General features: G+C 34.7%; 1 long non-coding RNA gene across 1 annotated transcript; it reads left to right on the top strand.

The window, feature by feature from the left end:
• Positions 1-4291: 4291 nt before the first annotated feature.
• LOC141344876 (uncharacterized) lies at positions 4292-7875 on the top strand. Its single transcript, XR_012356858.1, has 3 exons — positions 4292-4373; positions 5311-5660; positions 5977-7875. It is a non-coding gene; the product is annotated as an uncharacterized lncRNA (long non-coding RNA).
• The last annotated feature ends 1281 nt before the right edge of the window (positions 7876-9156 follow it).

Raw genomic sequence — 9156 nt, 5'->3', positions numbered from 1 at the left:
AGAAGAACCTTTTCTAAATGGTTCCATAAAGAATCTTAAACATCTGAAGTACCTGTCTGTTTCACAAAAGGTTTTGTCTTCAAATTATTAAAAGGTAAAAAAGAGATGGTTCTTTAAAAATGGTTCTTCTGTGGCATCGCTGTGAAGAACCTTTTAAAACACTTTTATTTTTAAGAGTGTGTGATCCGTTTGTTTGGGTCCTGGGAATCTCACTGGTCGCTTTATGTTGTTCATTCGATAAAAAGAGTCGGTTCATTTGAGTCGTTCATTCGGGAATCGAGGCGGACAGGCTAAGTATATCAGTTTATTTATTACAGGGTTTTTCAGTTGCTAGTAAGCATCGGTTAGTACAGAAGACACATTTCAGAACAAGAACTTTCAGCGAAAAACAACATTTTTCGTTGCTTCCACAAAAATTGCATCCAATGACCACATTTTCCAAAATCCAACCATCTGAGGGTTTGGACTTATGTCACGGTTTCGTCAGTTACCCGAATGCGTGTCCATATTGGGTATACTCGGATGTAAACAACAGCATGGATTGCACGCTTAATGTACTATGAATATGTTGTTCTGCTAATTTATGCTGTCTAAATTATATAGAGTTAGTAGTAGAGCAATATTAATTAAGATATTAGCCTATTGTTTGGTTCAGTTTGGCCAACCACAAACACCTTTTGTTCCTAAGACAGTTTTTTGCACTTTTGTACTTGATTGGTTATAACGTTTGGCAGTCTATAGTACTCCAGATGTTTTTCCTGGATAGTATAGCCCAAAACATGACCTTTTTTTTTTCATTTTTCGCTGCAATAATCAGCAAAACATGTAAGTTTTTTTTCGGTTCAGTGGCATTGTTTACGTTTCAGTGCCGCCAATATGGTCAATTGCTTAAGAGTTGTGAAAATACTCTATAGTGTATCATGGCAGCGCATCCAGGTAACAGACCAAACATTGTGCTGATTATGAAAGGTCATGAACATCCCTTGCTTGCTTCTCATATTTATTTTTAATTGAACTTTACACCCTTAAGAACCCTTCTTAAAAAACAGTTCTATGTAGAACCGTATCATCCCAAAGAAACCTTTAATGCTAAAATGGTTAAATTTGTGTTAGAAAAACACTTTTTTTCTCACTTTTCCTTTTTTCCCATGTCAATAAAAAATAAAAGTCCCTAATTGTCATGGCTTGCTGGCATTTTTAAAACTGTAAAACCTAAATAAACGGCCCAAGACAAAAGACCTGCACGTAGAATTTTTAAAAACAATATTAATAAATAATATTGCTGCAAGCAGTGATTATCAGGGATCAAGCGCTTTAAATTATTTAAGAACATATGAAAAAGACATTAAATATTATTTATCAAGCCTGTAACAATCTAAATCAGGGATCCTCAAATCTGGCCCACGAGATCCATTTTCATTACGAATTCTAATTTTAGATTGGATGCTCTTTTGTTTAAATAGCCCCATATGTTTTTAATGTACACATTGATTAAAGTGACGGTCATTGCAACATTGCAAATTAATGGCGCTATGGAGCCATGTGCTTTTCAAAAAAAAAAAAAAAAATAGGTTTATTAGATTATCAATTCAGAATTTATGCTATAATTTGACTAGAAACTCCGAAGACCAGAAATGCAAAGCATTTTTCAGGCTAAGAATCAGGCGTGACTTCCGCATTCAGTTAAAATGTCTATAGACGCTTATGGCACTTTGGACCACTGTTGCCAAGTCTGGGGTTTTTCCCATGGAATTGGGCTGCTTTACTGTTGCCGCGGGGTGTTCATGTCAACAACATAATGTTTAGCCCCTGGAATGCTAATTTTGCCAAAGGAACCCCACCAAAAATTTGTATTTTACCCCTTGGAACTGGATTTTTACAGGGGGACCCTCCTCAAAACGCGATTGGACTACTTTTAGGCTAGTTTTGAGTAGCAATCGGGCGGGTTTTGTTGTCAAAACCTGGCAGACCTGCTTTGGACCAAGACGATAGGACAAGTGATTGCGTAGTTAAAGTAGGTTTTTTGAAAAAAAAAAAAAATGCAAAATACTTGAAAATTTCGCCAGGGTGATAAACAAATCCAAGGCATGTGTTCTGATTGCAGTAGCGCCCCAGTCAGGCCAATTTGGTCAAGCCTTGGTGACGTTGTCGGTGGTGTGAGTGTCAGCACTACCATCCCTCCAAGTTTCGAGTCTCTACGACTTAGTCAGCACCATGAGTTTCTACATAGAGATTTCTAATCCCTGCCATTCTAACAATTACAATAGGGTTCCAGCTTCAGTGCTATGCGCTTGAGCCTTAAGTAACCAATTCATAAACTTAAACTATTTAACACTATTAATCATTTTTATGGCACTTTTAGAGCTAGGAACCTTATAAAAGTCTTATAAAAGCTATTTAGCACCAAAAAGAGTTCTAGTAGTTGCAAGCCAAAGAACCGTAATCTGCTATCTTTTCAGTGTGTATTGAAAAGACTCAGACATGTCATGATGCATATCAATTTAACATGCATGCTTGTTTAAAGTAAAGTATTGTTGTTATTGTTTTTTTTTTATATAATATAGATTCAATTAATTAAATTTGATTAATATGAAGTTAAACTCTTTTAACTCTTTTGTAAAGTACAGTTAAACAAAACTGGAGCAAAAATGTTGCATGGGAAAGGAAGTGTTTTACAGCAGCTGGGGAATTTTTAATAGAAAAAGAGAAGTTGTGTATAGTTGAGATAACACCAAGATATCATTGAGATGGTGCAATATCTATGTGCATGTCAGTGTCATGTAACATTATTTCCAGCAGCCAGTCATCAGTTTTCTTCAACGTGCAGTGTTTCACTTCAAACAATCTTCAAGTGAAATCCTTGCAACCTGAAGGTGAAGCTTTTGTTTTCTCAGACTGAAACATTTAAGAACACATGTAGCTTCTGTTTATCTGTCTGGGGAAAAAACGAACACAAGAAAATCCAGTTTTCTACATTTTGTCTGCTAGTTTAGGCAAAGTAGTCAAACAGAGCTGTCTGTTTTGTTTGACCTACTAACAGAACATCTTTAAAAAGCAATTTCCAATGAAACCGGAATTATTTCCCCCAGATCATGGATGTAAACTGAATTTACGTTAGGGGGTTTCCAGCTAGTGATGCTAGTCAACATTACTGAGAAAGAGAACGGGCCACAAACTGACACATCAAGTAATTAAACAGCTTATTTTTAAATCAAGAATGATGTTATTTCCAAAGATACTGACCTTATTTCATCCACACACTTGGCCCACTAACAAAAATGACCAATTGTCCAAACGCTAGTTTTAAGGCAAATGCAGTGTTTTTAACACCAGGGGGTGATATAAGCACAAGCGATAAGGACAGTGACCACAACTTGCTCTTTATTTTGACATTATTGTGCTCTCTTTTTGAAACCACGAATGTATGTACATTAGTCCCAGCAAAAACCTGTAAGCAAAACAAGTGTTATTGTGCTTATTGGTCTTGCAATGTTAGCATAACAAAGTTCCTCCTTTTCATAGAGGATGTTCAAATGTCTGTCAGCATTACCCACAACATCTGAGTTGCTTTCATTTTTTTAACTTTCATTTTTTCTACTTTTGAGATTCAGTTTGAAGTCTTGGTCTGGTTAATCTGCTTTCATTTCTGTGTATTCTAACTTGTCACATTTAGTGATTTTATGGCAGTGAAACATTGGGCCAGTGTAGCATGGGTATAAAAATACATTGTATGGGTAAAAATTATTAACATACTTTTATTTTATGCCAAAAATCATTAGGATATTAAGTTAAGATCATGTTTCATGAAGATATTTTGTACCTGGTCATGTTGCTGGTCAAGGACCAGCATAAACCAGCAAAGGGCCAGGATTAACCAGCAAAGGACCAGCTAAAACCAGCACCCCAGCACCAAAACATACCTAACCAGCATATGCTGTTTTTTTCAGCAGGGAAAATCACCCTTATGACTGGTTTTGTGGTCCACAATCGCATATTATTTTATAGCTCTTTTGTTTTAAACGCTTTGTGATCAAGGGTGGATGCAAATAAACTAGAACAATTGTCATATTTTATAAACCACTGGTTACTGGTAAAGGTTAGCCTCAGTTATTATATGCATATCAATTATACTATAGCTCCTACTAACATGAACCCACAAATCTTCTTTTCAGAGCAGATGTATTACTGTTTATAGGAAGACAACCGGAAGAATGATTGTGTGGGGTTGTGAATTTCCAGGTTGCATGACTACTGCTTTGAAAGAGGAACTTCCATTCTCTTTCTGCATAAAGAAACGGCAAACGACAGCTTGACCATTTCTGGCAGCAACTGTATTACAGACATAGGTGATATAGTTTCACTTACAAGATACGGTAAGGTTACTTCTATTATGAACGATTCATTTGAGTTACATTAGTAATTGTGTTTAATGTTAATTTGATGAATTTCAGTGTGCATAACAGTATTAAACATACACTACCAGTCAAAAGGTTTTGCACAGTAAAATCTGAATGTTTTTCAAAGTCTCTTCTGCTCACCAAGCCTGCATATATTTGATCCAAAATACAGCAAAAAAAGAAGAATTTCTGAAATATTTGTACTATTTAAAAGAACAGTTTTCTATTTGAATATATTTTAAAATGTAATTTCAAAGCTGAATTTTTAGCAACATTACTCCAGTCACATGATCCTTCAGAAATCATTCTGATATTCTGATTTCCTGCTCAAAAACATTTATTATTATTATTATTATTATGTTGAAAACAGCTGAGGAGAATGTTTTCAGGTTTCTTTGACGAATAGAAAATTAAGAACAGCATTTATCTAAAATAGAAATCTTTTTTATCATCACTTTTGATCAATTTAAAGCATCCTTGCTAAATAAAAGTATTAATTTCTATAGTTATACTGACTCCAAGCTTTTATTTCTGATAAATGCTGGTCTTTGGATCTGTCTATTCATCAAAGAATGCTGAAAAAATGTACTCAACTGTTCTAAATAGTAATAATAATAGCAAATCAGCATATTAGAATGATTTCCGAAGGATCTTGTGACACTAAAGACTGGAGTAACGATGTTGAAAATGTATCTTTGATCACAGGAATAAATTACATTTTAAAATATATTCAAATAGAAAACAGTTATTTTAAATAGTAAAAAAAATTAAGAGTTTTACAGTACTTTAAATCAAATAAAAGCAGGCTTGGTAAGCCAAAGAGACTAATTTAAAAAACATGACACTCTTGTGAAATACATAGATGTGAATGTTTTCTTTTATTATAGATACATAATCGTTCTATCTTTTTCAGACAATGGGTGTAAATACCACTGATTTCCCACCAAATAATTCTACAAAGCATTCCTTGTCTGCCAGCAGCTCGCCACTCGGACTTGCTGTTGGTTTGCCTATATTCTTTGTGGCTTTGCTGCTGGCGGGGATAGCCGTGTTTTTCTGGTTTCGACACAGAAAATCAATTGATATTGAGTTATCTAACAAACCTAAGAGCCAAGATAAGAGCCACGACGGTCATCCCAGGGAGTCTACTTTGTACAGTAGGTATCCCGGAGGACTTCAACCCGCACCCCAGAGCCCAATCTATGAGAACTTTCATAGCGGACAGTCCAATCTGCATGAAATTCAGAGTGAGGACACACTCAGGTAAAGTACAAAAGTCAAATCTGTATGCGTGTGTGAGCCTCTGTGTTAATGTAGATCATTAGAAACTGGGTGATGAGAAAGTTAAAGTAGAAGTGGAATTTCCTGCTAAGTTTTATTTGCTGTCTGTTTTGCAAGATCACAGTGACATCACAAATATGTGGCAATAGTGGTATAACACTTTTGAAAGAGTTACGCGAAAGGAGTTTTTATTTTGCAGCAATGTTTTAGTGGTTTATATATTGGTGCAAATTTTGCTTAAGGAATTGATTGAGTTTTCAAAAACTGAATTTCACTCCCCCCCCCCCCCCCCATTTAGAGACCATCAGACATACCTGGAGTGTGATCCACATGATGCAATCTACAGCAATGATCCTGCCCTCTACCATCCAGAACAGCCTGAAATCACTGAGGATGTTTACATCATGCCAGATGCTTGAAAGTATGAAATGTTTTGCTGTCCAGTATTAATCCCCAAAATGTTCAGTAGAATCATTTGTGCCGGCATGATATGAAATAATAAGTCATCTTTATTTTCTAAGGGTAAAACATTCTGGACAAGAATTAGTTTTGACTTGAGTGATTCAAATGCCCTTACAAACATTACACGAGCCAATGTAGTTTATTGACTGAACACACTGTGAGACAGCAAAACATAATCATGAACTCATCGATCACAGTTTAACAGGTGTTTCTGCCGAAAAGACCAGTCTAGGGCAGTGTGAATGTTCCATGCTGTACAGACTGGTTTATACTGGTTTGGTGGACCAAAATAACTTCTAGGTAAGATTTTGGCCCACATACTGAACTTTTCAGCAGAGATGGGGGACTTTAATTCACTTTGATGTTTAAAAGCTTGCCTATTAATGAAATTGTTCAGATTTTGTACATTATTCTTCAAAAGTTTGTGGTCAGTAATATTTTATTTAAAGACAGTATTAGTTTTATTTCGCAAGTGCACACTAAATTGCTAAAAAGTGTTTATTTTTCAAAAAAGAATCCTTAGAGGGTGTATCATATTTCCCATTAGAATAAGCAGCATAACTGTTCACCGTTATTAATAATAAGAAACGTTGAGCAGCAAATCAGCATATTAAAATGATTTCTAAAGGAACGTGACACTAAAGACTTAAGTAATTAAGTTTTGTGATCACATGAATGAATTATATTTCACTATATTACTGTTTTCATTGTATTTCTGAACAAATAAATGCAGCGTCGGTGACTTCTTTTAAAAACTTTCTTTAACAAACATTTTGAGCAGTAGTTTTTGTGCAGTTGATGTCACATAGGCTACCTCATATTTCATAAGGATTATGTTTATGATTTCATGGGCAAAACCTGTTTTTTCAGGCTTTCATATTAATTAGGAGATGGTAATAATTATCCATCATGGCTGTTTTTGTCACTGTGACTCACTGAAATCTTCACTGAAAGAGTTCCTTTCTCAGCGATTAGCTACAAATTAGCTGAGAGTGTCTTTTCCACTTCCACAACTAAATGAAACAAGTGGAACATTAGACAAGTAGGCAGTTTGATACAGCACCGTGAAACCGCCAAAAATGTCTTAGTCAAAGACATTACAATTCAATCTTTGTTTGCCCTTGTTTGTCTAGGTGTTAATCATCTCTCTGAAAAAGTATCAAATACATGGTGTCTTGAAAATTGCTGCATATCCTGTTGACAAGTGACTGTGTCGGTTATATTTCTCAACTGCAGATCGCAGATGAGATTGGTGTTGATTTTAAATTTGCTTTTATTTGATCTCAAAGTTATAGTCGGTTAAAGACCACTTACTAGAATTCAAACATTACATTGGAACCAGTTCCATTAACCTATATACTTTGGACTTGTGCTGTATCTTACTGTATATATATATATATATATATATATATATATATATATATATATATATATATATATATATACATTTTATTTTATTTTTTTGTTACCTTTTTTAACTCGTCGGCGTGATAAGATCGTCTAGCTTGTTGACATAGACAAAGTGAGAATGACTTGTTATGGTCTTGGTACACTATCAGAAAAAAGATCTTTGTATCTTATTTACCTATAAATGGTACATATTAGTACTTTAAAAGTACATATTAGTAAAGCATGTAGTACTTTAAGTATATATTAGTATCTGAAGTGTACATAGTAGGGCCTACCTTGGTTTCTGAGAGCTTTGAAAGCACAAAAGAATCATTAATGTAATGTATGCCATCATTTTCCAGTAAAATGTTTATGAAATTATGACTTGTCTTGGAGTTTTCTGTGTAATTCTAATACCTGGATAATTTCCAGCTATTGTTAAGAAATGTCTTGTAAAAGAAAAAAAAAACATTTAAAGGAAATACATTAAACACATTTAAAATGTAATAAAAATTTAATTATTATAACATTTTATACAACAGTTCTTTCTGCTCCTCGAATCTGATTAGCTGAGAGGAGGGCGATATTCCAGTGATATTGGAAGTCCAACCATTTCACAGTTTGTATCACTCTGCTTGTGATATTTCTCACAGCGAGTGTCATGGCGGATACCCAAATCCATCCATAATTTTATAAACAATACTGTTTTTGTGTCACGGAACTTAGTTTTAAGAGTTTTTTGAGAGTCCGTCTCTGGTCTCATTAATCTATTATGTGTTCCAGCGCAAGTTTTGGCTGAGGTCAAAATCTCATCACATTATATTTTATGTAAATTAAATATAATATTTTATATAAATAGTAGTAGGCTAGTATTTAATAACAGTATTTAGTATTGGGAAACAGTGTGTTTGTGATGATATTAGTTTCATTATTCCGCCGTTAGATGGCGACAAAAGAATGTTGTTATGAGTGAGTCAGCAGTAAAGATTTTTATTTTGAAATTGACTGAAACAAAGATGTTATATTTACATTCAATAGCATAAGACCCATCCAACAAATACAATGAGCAGCGCTGTCACCAGAAATCACTCTTAACAGATGAATGGATAGTACGACAAAGATATCGCTTTTCTTCAGCGGACATTCAAGCTAATGTTTTATAGAGGGTTTGCACTTATGCAACAATTTAGTCAGTTACCCAGATGCGTGGCCATGCTGGCGATAATCAGATGTAAATAACAGCATGGATTTCACATTTAATGTACTACTGAATACATTGTTCTGCTCATTTATGCTGAACAACCATGGAAAAAATACATTGAAGCTGCTTGATGTACAGGCCGTATCAATTAAGATTTTAACCTAATACACAGTCCTTCAAACCCACTATCCTGAAAAGTTTAGCTACAACCCTAATCACACGCATTTAAAGCAGACAGCTTGGCAGGCAATTTTGACTGGAATCTGACTGGAAATGATAAGAACAAAGACGAATGTTGTCAAGATTCTTTCCCTGGAAATCCTGGATCCTTTTGGCTAACCACAAACGCCTTTTGCTTTTTTGTTTTTTTGCACTCTTCTCCTTGATTTGTTATAACTTTTGGCAGGCTATACTACTCCAAATTTT

Source organism: Garra rufa, chromosome 10, assembly GCF_049309525.1.
Source record: "Garra rufa chromosome 10, GarRuf1.0, whole genome shotgun sequence".
NCBI classification, from domain to species: Eukaryota; Metazoa; Chordata; class Actinopteri; order Cypriniformes; family Cyprinidae; genus Garra; species Garra rufa.
This window is presented reverse-complemented; position numbering and strand designations above follow the sequence as displayed.